General features: G+C 34.2%; 1 protein-coding gene across 18 annotated transcripts in view; it reads left to right on the top strand.

Moving 5' to 3' along the window:
- Positions 1 to 2,062: 2,062 nt before the first annotated feature.
- Positions 2,063 to 12,220, top strand: part of LOC137253089 (platelet binding protein GspB-like) — a 260,125-nt gene continuing 249,967 nt past the window's right edge. For 3 of the 18 annotated variants that reach the window (XM_067789432.1, XM_067789447.1, XM_067789448.1), the window contains exons 1-2: positions 2,063 to 2,414; positions 3,413 to 3,641. The gene's annotated coding sequence lies outside the window, so the exon portion shown is untranslated. Of the gene's footprint in view, positions 2,415 to 3,178; positions 3,197 to 3,395; positions 3,642 to 3,898; positions 4,614 to 12,220 lie in introns of those variants that run through there. The other 15 variants (XR_010953724.1, XM_067789449.1, XM_067789435.1 and 12 more) reach the window with 14 other exon arrangements.

The raw sequence follows: 12,220 nt of genomic DNA on the forward strand, positions 1-12,220 counted from the left end.
CTTCGGTTGAAAATGGCGGAATTTAAAAAATAACAAAACAACCGTGATAATCATTTGATTGTCATTTGACAGTCAGTAGTGACAATATGATTAAATCGGATAAACTGTTCTCACATACATAAAATTCCGTTGAGAATTATGTATCTGTCTCACATGCATAATGGTATCTGCTGTACGTTCTTTTGTTCTGTACCAGGTGTCCGAAGCTTTCCCAGTTTGAGTCCTTTTTCATGATTATAGGCTGTCGTTGGGAACATGCGGACATGCGTGAGCGAACAAAGGAACATACATAAATTTGAGTATCAATGTTTACGTCATCGCAGGATCAGCATTGTCAATTACAAGTGTGAGTGTATTAGTAAAACTATCAGCGTTTCTTGTAGGGCATCAGCCGATCATTGCTGGTTTTTTAACGACCGTGATCACGATACGATGACGATCGAACAGAGTTGCCAAAAGTAAAATATTGCATACAAGTAACTGATAATAAAATTTTACTATGGGTACTCTGATAAAATGCAACCGCGCACTGGTTTTATGTATACATACTATAGTATAGAGAAATATTAGTTTCTTTATTCACGCAAATGCTAAATAACATAAGAATATTCAGAGTATAAAAGTTGTATTGCCCCTCTTCATTTACTTTCATTTTAAATTAAATTCACTCCGATAATTCTTTCTGACACAATTCCTCCTTGGTACTTTGGCATATGATCCTCTGTGGGTGCTCCATAGAGTACTACAGTGAAAGTACTTTGGAAAATACTCTCACGTATGTACTCTATGGAATACTCACAAACAAAGCGAGAGTGAGATCACTTACTCCTCTCCTAGGACATCGCAATTTTAATTGGAGGACATTTTTTGTATGAATACAGATTAGTTTTGGAACACTCCTATACTCCTAAAGGAGAACTCCTTACACTATTTATGGAGTACTCGCGTTTTTTGAAGGGTGTATGTGTCTATGTATTATCGCTTACGGTATTTTATAATATGTTTGGTGTATGTGAATAGCTCTTAGCCTGTCTATTGCCGCATTTACTCATGTAATGGGATCAAAATTACTATATTTAAAGCTGACTAAATCAAATATTTTTTAACTCTCAAAAATGTGTTGCTTTACCATACATAGTCAGGACAATTGCTTACTGTTAATTAATTATTTACACTGTATTATACGGTTTAATTTAACAAATGCACGTTTTCATAGTCAAAATAAAATACAATTATGCTTGGTTTTTCAGTGCGAGTTTAAACTCCAATTAAAGTAGACTAGAGTTTAACATTGCCACATTGTTCGATAACATAAAATTTTGCTGCTCATCTCAGTTTAAGCAGCTGAAGTGGCAGGGTTAAACTCTAATCAACTTTAACTGGAGTTTAAACTCGCACTGGAAAACCCGGCCTTGGTTTTCATTATAGCTACCGACGAAAACCTGTTCTGTGCTGCTTCTTAATTTGAGCAACCTTGAAATCTACCAAAGGGAAAAATGTAACCAGATTTGGTCGGAAAAGCCCAAACGGCAACGCTGACCGCTATAAAAATGCCGTTATATGGCTATCAATAATTGCACAGTACTATTGAAGTTTACCTAAACCATTTTCCATGTCTTCCAACTAAAAACAAGAAAACGTTCTTGAAATAAGTAGAGAAAGCAATGAAATCTGCAAACATAGGCTAGTGAAAATACTTCATAACTTCAACTGTATTAAAAAAACTTAGTCATAATATTGCACAATAAAACTATGTCAACAAATCTACTAAATATGTCGCGTCAACTTTTTATCTCACTTTCACTTATGCCAATGCGAAATCCAATTATAAACGTTACATCCTAAGGAAATTAGAATGAAAGAGCTAGACATACTCAAGTAGGACGCACAACTTGCCATTCACAAGTAAGAACGGTCAACAACATATACCAAATTTTGCGCACACGAAAACGCTACAGTCAGCTAGAGTACAATTATTGAACGAGTGGTATCTGACAAGTAAAAGTGCAAAACAGTACACACCTCTATTAACATTATAGTGCGAATGAGTACTCAGTAATATAAGGTGTATATTTGGTATAAGAAACGGCGCGACTTCAACGCTACGGCCGCCATTTATTGAATTCTCTATGTGAAGTTCAGCAGCGAGCAGACGTGAAAAACTGGTACACATTTTCCGAACAGGAAAATTGTGGTAAAACATTTTGAAAAATTAATAAAAAGTTGTGCAAAATAAAGTGTTTTGTGCGCGCTTCACAAAATGTATAAAATAATGTAATAATACATTATTGAAGTACGTCAATTTAAGGTTGAAAAATCTTTCGATGTGGAACTCGCTAATAGTGTCAATCGCACTTTAAACGCCATTATAGATATTAGATGGCGAACTAATTAAGGCAAATTAAACGTGGATGGTGTGTAAACTATTTAAACATGCAGAAGCGTTTTTTATTTAGTTCAAAAAATAGTAATTTTTGAATGGGGGGAAACATAATTTTCTTATATAGCATATATGAAAAGAATTATATATGTAGATGAAATAAACGAAATGTAATGGGGAAAATTAAGTGAACGAATATATCCGAACGAACTGCCGAACAGCGAGTAAAATTGTTTTTTTTTTTAAATCACAGCGAAGTACAGAAATAGAGAAGGCATTAAAAATATAGACTAGGTATTTATGTGTAAGAAATGGCAAAATTTTTGTAGTGTGCATTTTGCTGATTTTCATGTTTTAATTAAATAAAATAAAAAATTTATATTTTCAGTTGTCACTGTTTTCGCAAATTATTAATTTCAACGAAAATTATATAGCATCTGTAGCATTGTGAAAGCTGTCAATCAACTCTTTCACTGCATATTTTATCCAGCCTTTTTTCTATGTACCGTCTTGTGAAATACTATAATTAAATATAAAATTTTTAACGATTTGCTAATTTTCAATATTAAATATCCAATTGGTATTTCCACCTTGGAGCAACGTATGTACATCTCCATTTACATATAGATTTTTTGTGAGCGTAAGAGACGGCTGGATTGTAACAATATAGTACAGTAAAAAATATGTAGTTTGATTTGTTGGTGACACGGATGTGCAGGGCCCACGTAGAATGCTGTGAAAATTTGTATACTTGTTGGTTTGTGCATTTGTTCAGGGAATTGTAAGGGGTGCGTGTTTAATGGATCAGGGAAAATGGTAAATATTTAACGTCAGAAAGAGAAAACGTTAATAAAGTAGGAGCTGGCGCTTTCGTGCCCCGGTACTGCGCGCGTAGACAGCTTTTTTTCAGTAACGTTGGAATAAAAAAATCAAAGCACTACCTATTATAGTCGTGCCAACTAAACATTTCTCTACTGTTAAACGTTTGTATTCGGGAACTTATTGAAATTTTGAGCTATTTTAATTGTATAGGTTCGTTCATATTTAACTATTTTATAGACATACATGTGTCAAATGATAAACCCTAAAATAAATTTTTTGGAACATTGGGTATGTGTGTCGTAAATAGAAAAACAAAAAACATTTTTGCAAGTGAAGTGGTAGAAATTTGAATGAACTTAATTATAAATGTACGAAGGTTGTATATGTATGTGCAAATAAAATTTGAATGAACAAGTGCAGCTGAACAATGGCAATAAAGGTAAGTCAAGCAATGCGTTATTTGTGGTTCATATTAAGTATGTGTTTATACATATAGCATTCTCGTGTAAATTTTGAGTGTTTTACAATACCTCAAATTTAACTTTAAACCCTTTTTTCATTGCATTCGCAAATTAGTATGCGAATGAAATCGTCAAATAAGCCGTGATATACGCAACTGAATTTGAAAAAGCGTTTTTGCTATACATTCTTTTTTAAAGTGCATTCGCAATAGCAATTGAAAAAGTGCGCGCTAGAATTTGCAAATAATGTATGTTTTTTTATGCAAAGCTTAAAACTGGCAGCCATTTTTCACTTTGTATTCGTTATTTTTTTATCGCTCGTTTTCTCTGTACACCTTTCTGTCTCTTTCTTATGAGAAATAAGAAATGGCGTGGAATTTCCTGCTGTCAATAATTTAACCAAAGCGTTTAAATTTATTTATCCTCATTGATTTAACCAAAGGGGATACATTTTCGGATAGATTGAAATTTAATTAATCAAATACATTCCTTAAGATAAACATAAATAAACCTCTTAAGATGTGTTTAAATGAATCTCCAAAAGAAAAGCAGCGACTACCTCAGAAAACATCGAGCAAATGCCTACAAAGTAGCGAGTGACGGCTTTTATTATATCTATCCTCTTTGCTTTGGTTTCGTCGGTTATGCGCACATCTCTTCGTAGCTTACGTTATATTAAGTATGTGCAAAGAGGATAGATTTCAATAAGAGATATGTGTACTCTTCTCAAGCTAAATTTTTATAAAGTGAAGTGAGCTGTGAGTGCTTATGTCAAAAAAAAAACAAAAAAGTAGAAGAAAAATTTATCAGGGCACTGCGTACACGAAGCAATCAAGCTGCCATATTAAGGCAAGAATATCCGAGAAAATTACACATTTAATACATTATAAAGTGAAAATAAATAGGAGAAAGTCTGCAAAAGCATATTGTGGCAATAGTTGCGAAAATTCGTAAGTAAACTCCAATTCAATTGGTTCTAGAGTCTCTAAGGGATCTCTTTCGCTGTCATGTACCAATGTAAGCTGAAAAAATATGCTAAAAAGTGTTGGTAGTGGAACAATCCTGTTGTACGTGTATAAAAAAAAAGAAAAATTTTAATTTATTAAATTCCGCGTATATATTAAATACAGGCATTACCGTTCCTGCGTTATATATGTACGAAAACGAGTGAAAAAGAAAAGCAAGAATGAAGCATAGTTAATATAAAGAAAGTCAAGCTATGTTTGATTTGTGTTACCAGCATAATTTCTCATTGTTTTTTTTTTATATCTTGCTCGAATAGAACTTGAATATTAAGAATTAGTACAATATAACAATGGAAAAGTTCAGGGTAATAGTCTAGTTGAGGGGTCGACTGCTAATACGCTACCAAAAATATCGAGAGAGGTGTCAAAAGACGCGTATTAATCTCGAGAACAATAATCCGATGGCGGAAAAGAAAAATTTTTTCTCTGTCCGGAGATATTTGCAGTTGAAGTTGGCGAATTCCATGTGGTTGTTGTTGTGTTTTACCCCCAAATAAAATTGTGCATCACCGTGGCGGTAGCCACGGTTATACCACACACCCGGACTTGGCAAGGCGTAGCCCAGGGTTTATTTTATAAGCGCGGCCAAAGGCCGCCAACGCAGAAAGGTGTTCTGCGCAAAAATACTATGGATCCGACCCCCGGTTTCGGAGGTACCCGCGGGTCTTTTTTCGGTTTTTCGTAAATATCTTTTGAACGCGTTAAAATTTTTATTTTCCGCCTTCGGATTATTAATACTGATGTCAAGACGCGTCGTTTGACACCTCTCGATTTTTTGGTAGCGTATTAGCAGTCGACCCCTCAACTAGACTATTACCAAGTTCAGTTGTAAATTAGCCATACGCGACCTACGAATGTGGTTTAAAATAAATTTTTTTTGCTCGTAACAATTTTTTCCGCTAACTTTTCTATCTTTCTAGAACACGAAAAAACTTATTTATTTATATGTAAATAGTGCATGTATTGGTTTATAAAACGATCTGGTTTTTTTTTAATACTTAAAATTTCTTACATCATGAACAAATGACATTTTTTCAAACCAAAGTCTTCAAATTAAATTGTTTCTATTCGACAATTTCTACGACGTAGAATTTCTATTTTTTTTATGATTCTCACCTACTCGTTTTCGTATATTCGTTGGTTCGGTGTTACTCGTTGATATGCGCCATATTGAAATTTTGGACTGTCGCAACATTGTATGAGTGGAAACGTATAAGCAGTATGTTTTTTAACTTTTTATTTCGCTGTTTTGGCCATTTTTGCTTTGAAAACTGTTCGTATGCTCGTTGTGTATTTGTTTTGCTTCGGTTTGTTACGTATACGTATTTTCTATAACTTGAAGTTGGCTGTGATTTCGCCTGTCGACACTAGTTGTCTCGTGAAATTGCTCCTGCACTGTTAGTTGCCTTGTCGCACGTTAGTCCCCCTCTGTTTCGATTTTAGAGATTCCTTTTTCCGTTTTGTCTTGCGAAAATGAAAGCAAAAGTAGGAAAATGGGTTTCTCGTAATGTAGTAAAGAATGTCGATTCGTGAAAACTGGGAAGCACGTCTAGAAATGAGAGCAGTGTTAACGAAAGACGCCTTTGACTTCTGTATCAATAATTTGAAAACGGTAACTACAATTTTGGGTAATAGTCTAGTTGAGGGGTCGACTGCTAATACGCTACCAAAAATATTGAGAGAGGAGTTAAACGCGTCTTGACATCAGTATTAATAATCCGAAGGCGGAAAATAAAAATTTTAACTCCTTCAAAAGATATTAAGGAAAAACCGGAAAAAAACCCGTGGGTACCTCCGAAATCGGGGGTGGGATCCATATTATTTTTGCGCAGAACACCTTTCTGAGTTGGCGGCCTTCGGCCGCGCTTATAAAATATAACCCTGGGCTACGCCATGCCAAGTCCGGGTGTGTGGTATAACCGTGGCTACCGCCACGGTGATCCACATTTTTTTTGTGGGTACAACAACAACAACCACATGAAAATCGCCAACTTCAACTGCAAATATCTCCGGACATAGATAAAATTTGTCTTTTCCGCCACCGGATTATTGTTCTCGAAATTAATACGCGTCTTTTGAAACCTCTCTCGATATTTTTGGGAGCGTATTAGCAGTCGACCCCTCAACTAGACTATTACCCAATTTTGCTTCTGAAAAGGGTAAAATTTTACAACAACAACAACTGCTAATACACGTTTCAAAATATCGGGGAAGGTGTCAAAAGACGCGTTCTGGACCCAGGACGACGAATCCGAAAGCGGACCAAGATATGTCAAGTTATTTCAAAAAAACCGAACTATATCCCCGGAGTGCTCCGACACACCTATCCAGATATTGTTTTTATATAAGCGATTACACTTACTTTTTTAAAGTATATGTCCACTACAAGGATTTTGACCGCAGCTGTATTTATTTTAGTTTTAAGTATATAGCTTCTGCAACCCAATTGTCAACCTCACCTACCCGTGGCGAATTCCGTTTCATTAACAGCCAAGGCTCTGGCGACCCCGAACTCCTGATGGATCTAGGAGGTGGGAGGGAGGTATGGCTTAGAAGGTTTCATGTGGTCATACCAAATCGTTCCCGAGATGGTCGGGTTAGTACCTTTATGGTGCTCGTTACTGGAACGTACCGGATCTGCATCCGGCAAGGGACCATTAACATCGGTAACACTCCCGCAGCCTTCGGGGAGCGTCCTTATCGCTACAACAACCACAACACTATTTCATTTAAAGTTTTTATATTTACTGTGAGCCGTACATTCTTCCAAAGAACTTGAGATTTGTTACAAATATGGAAAAAGTATATCAAATTCATCGCAGCTTAATTTGATGTTTGTAAGGGAAGGGCTTACTGCATAAAAAATAGTTGCAACTACAATTGATTTTAAAAATTTTTTAATTATCTTGTGTTCAACTTTGAGCAGAGCTTACAGTTTCTATGTCTTCGTCATAATATCCAAATACAAAACATTGTTAAATTATAATGGAGTAGCCTTACTTGAACGCATGTAAACGTTTTTGGATAGTGCAAAAATTTGTTTATTAGCTCAGAGGGGTCTGATTTGGCGGAAACTCCCCTATGAATATCATTAGGCTGTTCCTACACTATAAATTTTCAGTGTATAAACAAAATTTTAATTAAATATAAAAAAAATATTCCGGACGAATAACCACATCCCTATTACTACATATATATTTTTTACACAAAGGCAACACAATTAGAAAGCTCAACAAGCAACCAAAATACAAACTAAATTACCCGGAAATACTAATATTATGAAATACTTGGACAAAGTTTCGAACTGTGCAAATGGCTATCCAGAGAATTCCTTAAATCTTTCGCATGGTTTGAAGTTAAAAAATAAGTTAATATGATATATATTGGTATATGTACATTAAAGCGGGTCAAATTTTTTGCCCATCAGGAGTATAGCAAAAACGTAATTTACAGATGATTCTAAGAAAAATTGCTGAAGACACCATAGCTCTAAGTCCGATTTCGAGGTCCCCACTTTTGTAAAATATATATTTCGCAGTTGAATGTAGGGTTTGGCCAAAAAATCGTCATAGCTTCTGACAGAATTATAGGAAAAATATCATATTGGGCTTACTTTAAAGGTATTTTACGTACATTTCAGAATCGGTATTAATATCTATAGCGTTTTTGAAGAGATATCAGATTATGAGAAATTAACAAATTTCTTATGGAAATTTTTTCTCTTTACAGCTAAAATAAGTTCAGAACATTTCCAACTACGGACTCAATCAGCCTATATGATGTCCTCATGGACCGGCCAGTTCAACCTAACATAACCTTCATTCAGACAGTTTTTCTTTTTTCGAATTCGTTTTAGTAGAAAAAAATGTTTGCTTATTACTTGAAAATATAGGTTTTTTTTTTGAAAATTTTAAGCTCTGTGAAGTTGGCACCTACTTGGTCGAATAATTAAAAAAACCATATCTCGTTCGTTTGTCCACCGTTTGTCCACGTTTGTCCAGGAAAAATTTTCGTTTGTCCACCTTTTGTTAAAAAGTTATTTCAAAAAAAAAAAAATCGTGTGTGAAGTTGGCACCTCCATTTGCGAGTATTTAAAAAAACTAAATGCCATTCGTTTGTCCATCGTTTGTCCACGTTTGTCCAGGAAAAATTTTCGTTTGTCCACCTTTTGTTAAAAAGTTATTTCAAAAAAAAAAAATCCCGTGTGAAGTTGGCACCTCGATTTACGAGTAATTAAAAAAACCAAATGCCATTCGTTTGTCCATCGTTTGTCCACGTTTGTCCAGGAAAAATTTTCGTTTGTCCACCTTTTGTTAAAAAGTTATAACAAAAACATTTTTCTTCGAAAAAATCCAAAAAAATCTTTGTTTCGCTTTATTGTGCTAAATCGTATGTCCGTCGTTTGCCCATCGTTTGTCCATGTTTGTCCAGGAGAAATTTTCGTTTGTGCACCTTTTGTTAAAAAGTTAATTCAAAAAAACAAGAATCGTGTGTGAAGTTGGCACCTCCATTTACGAGTAATTAAAAAAACGAAATGGCATTCGTTTGTCCATCGTTTGTCCACGTTTGTCCAGGAAAAATTTTCGTTTGTCCACCTTTTGTTAAAAAGTTATAACAAAAATATGCCTATAACAAAAATATTCTTTGCAGCGTAGGTAAATGCAAAACTCTAATTCCACGAATCTTCAAATGACTTGCGCGCAGGATTTCTGATCTATTGAGAGCTCACCAGATACAATCCGTCACGACGTACGCCATTTTCCACTGACAGCACGTGCGTGGTGGAAATTGAGACACAAAACGACTCTTAAAGTATAAGGCCGGGAAAAAACAGTTTGGTCTGAGCATATAACCATTAACATCTTTCACCTCAAAATCGCAAGCTTCGCCGCCGGTATACCCTGTGGATCCTACGCCGCCGCCAAAAAAGTGATCAGCGTAAACCTCTAACTCATACTCATTAAAAGTATGGCATCAAAAATAAAAAAATTATTTTTATTTTAAAATGAAGTCATAAATATGATTCCTTTATATTTTAATTTTTTCAGAGTAAAAAATAGCTTAGAATATTCAAAGCGAAATATGACAGCGATATTTAAAAATTTTCAAATACATGACATCTGCAATTGTTACACATAAGGTGAGCTATTTAAGGGTTTCTATACAAAGGCCATTAATTTTTTAAAATTTTTCAGAATTCAAAGTTTTTTACATTCATGTTTTGCATTTACAGACAAATTATTATCATTATTTATAACTAATTTGTTGTTAATTATTGTCCATGTGATGTATGTAACTCAAAATTTATTTTATTTTTTGAGAAAACGCAAACAAATTTAATTTTTTTCGTACTTTCGTTATGAAAATAATATACAAATACACATCCACTCTCCAGAGTTTTAATTGATTTATTAACAATTTTCACTAATAAATACTTCAGCTAAATTTATGGCGATTTTTTTCTATAACAATATGTGTCAATACGTGGTAAAACCAATGTAAATGAAGTTTGGAAATATAAAACATTATTCCATATAACATACATTTTGAGGTCCACATCAAAACGAAACATTTCCTAAATGCAACCAAGCCTTCGTGATTGATGGTAAAGATCCCTATAAATTTGAAGAAAAGTGCTAACATCAAAAAAAAAAAAAAAAAGAAACAAGATATACAATGTAAAGCTAGGCCAGTATCGTGTTGTATGATCCATGACTCAAATAAATTTTTTAAATCGCAATAGCACTGAATTGGTTAATCGGATTAGGAAAATATGTGAAATGGTGGCTACCTATATTCATAAGATCTATAACTTATTATAATTTTTACGATTTTTTTGGCAGATTTATATTTATCGTTTGAGTGAAATTGCTTTTCGATACGTGATCGTGCAAACGTTATTGGCTCATGCTAACACCGTAAATTTTATGTACAATTTAAAACTTTCCGTGTAGTTTAAAAAAATTGTATTTTCGTTGAACTGTAAAATTTTGTTTAATGGAGGTAGCACCACAATACAACTTTCACTAGAGATCAATGGAAATATTCTTTGCCAAAATGACTTATGGCTGAAATGTTACGTTGTGATGTGGAAAATGGCGTACGTCGTGACGGATTGTATCTGGTGAGCTCTCAATTGATCAGAAATCCTGCGCGCAAGTCATTTGAAGATTCGTAGAATTAGAGTTTTGCATTTACCTACGCTGTAAAGAATATTTTTGTTATAGGCATATTTTTGTTATAACTTTTTAACAAAAGGTGGACAAACGAAAATTTTTCCTGGACAAACGTGGACAAACCATGGACAAACGTATGGCATTTGGTTTTTTAAATTTCTCGTAAATGAAGGTGCCAATTTCACACACGATTCTTGTTTTTTTGAAATAACTTTTTAACAAAAGGTGGACAAACGAAAATTTTTCCTGGACAAACGTAGACAACGATGGACAAACGAATGGCATTTGTTTTTTTTAATTACTCGTAGATGGAGGTGCCAACTTCACACACGATTCTTGTTTTTTTGAAATAACTTTTTAACAAAAGGTAGACAAACGAAAATTTCTCCTGGACAAACATGGACAAACGATGGGCAAACGACGGACATACGATTTAGAACAATAAAGCGAAACAAAAATTTTTTGGGTTTTTTCGAAAAAAAAAAATGTTTTTGTTATAACTTTTTAACAAAAGGTGGACAAACGAAAATTTTTCCTGGGCAAACGTGGACAAACGATGGACAAACGAATGGCATTTGGTTTTTTTAATTACTCGTAAATGGAGGTGCCAACTTCACACACGATTCTTGTTTTTTTGAAATAACTTTTTAACAAAAGGTGGACAAACGAAAATTTTTCCTGGGCAAACGTGGACAAACGATGGATAAACGAATGGCATATGGTTTTTTTAATTACTCGTAAATGGAGGTGCCAACTTCACACACGACTTTTGTTTTTTTGAAATAACTTTTTAACAAAAGGTGGACAAACGAAAATGTTTCCTGGACAATCGTGGACAAACGATGGACAAACGAATGGCATTTGGTTTTTTTAATTACTTGTAAATGGAGGTGCCAACTTCACACACGATTTTTGTTTTTTTGAAATAACTTTTTAACAAAAGGTGGACAAACGAAAATTTCTCCTGGACAAAAATGGACAAACGATGGGCAAACGACGGACATACGATTTAGAACAATAAAGCGAAACAAAAATTTTTTGGATTTTTACGAAAAAATATGTTTTTGTTATAACTTTTTAACAAAAGGTGGACAAACGAAAATTTTTCCTGGACAAACGTGCACAAACGATGGACAAAGGAATGGCATTTGGTTTTTTTAATTACTCGTAAATGGAGGTGCCAACTTCACACACGATTTTTGTTTTTTTGAAATAACTTTTTAACAAAAGGTGGACAAACGAAAATTTTTCCTGGACAATCGTGGACAAACGATGGACAAACGATGGCATTTGGTTTTTTTAATTACTTGTAAATGGAGGTGCCAACTTCACACACGATTTTTGTTTTTTTGAAAT

Source organism: Eurosta solidaginis, chromosome 5, assembly GCF_040869045.1.
Source record: "Eurosta solidaginis isolate ZX-2024a chromosome 5, ASM4086904v1, whole genome shotgun sequence".
Classification (NCBI taxonomy): domain Eukaryota; kingdom Metazoa; phylum Arthropoda; class Insecta; order Diptera; family Tephritidae; genus Eurosta; species Eurosta solidaginis.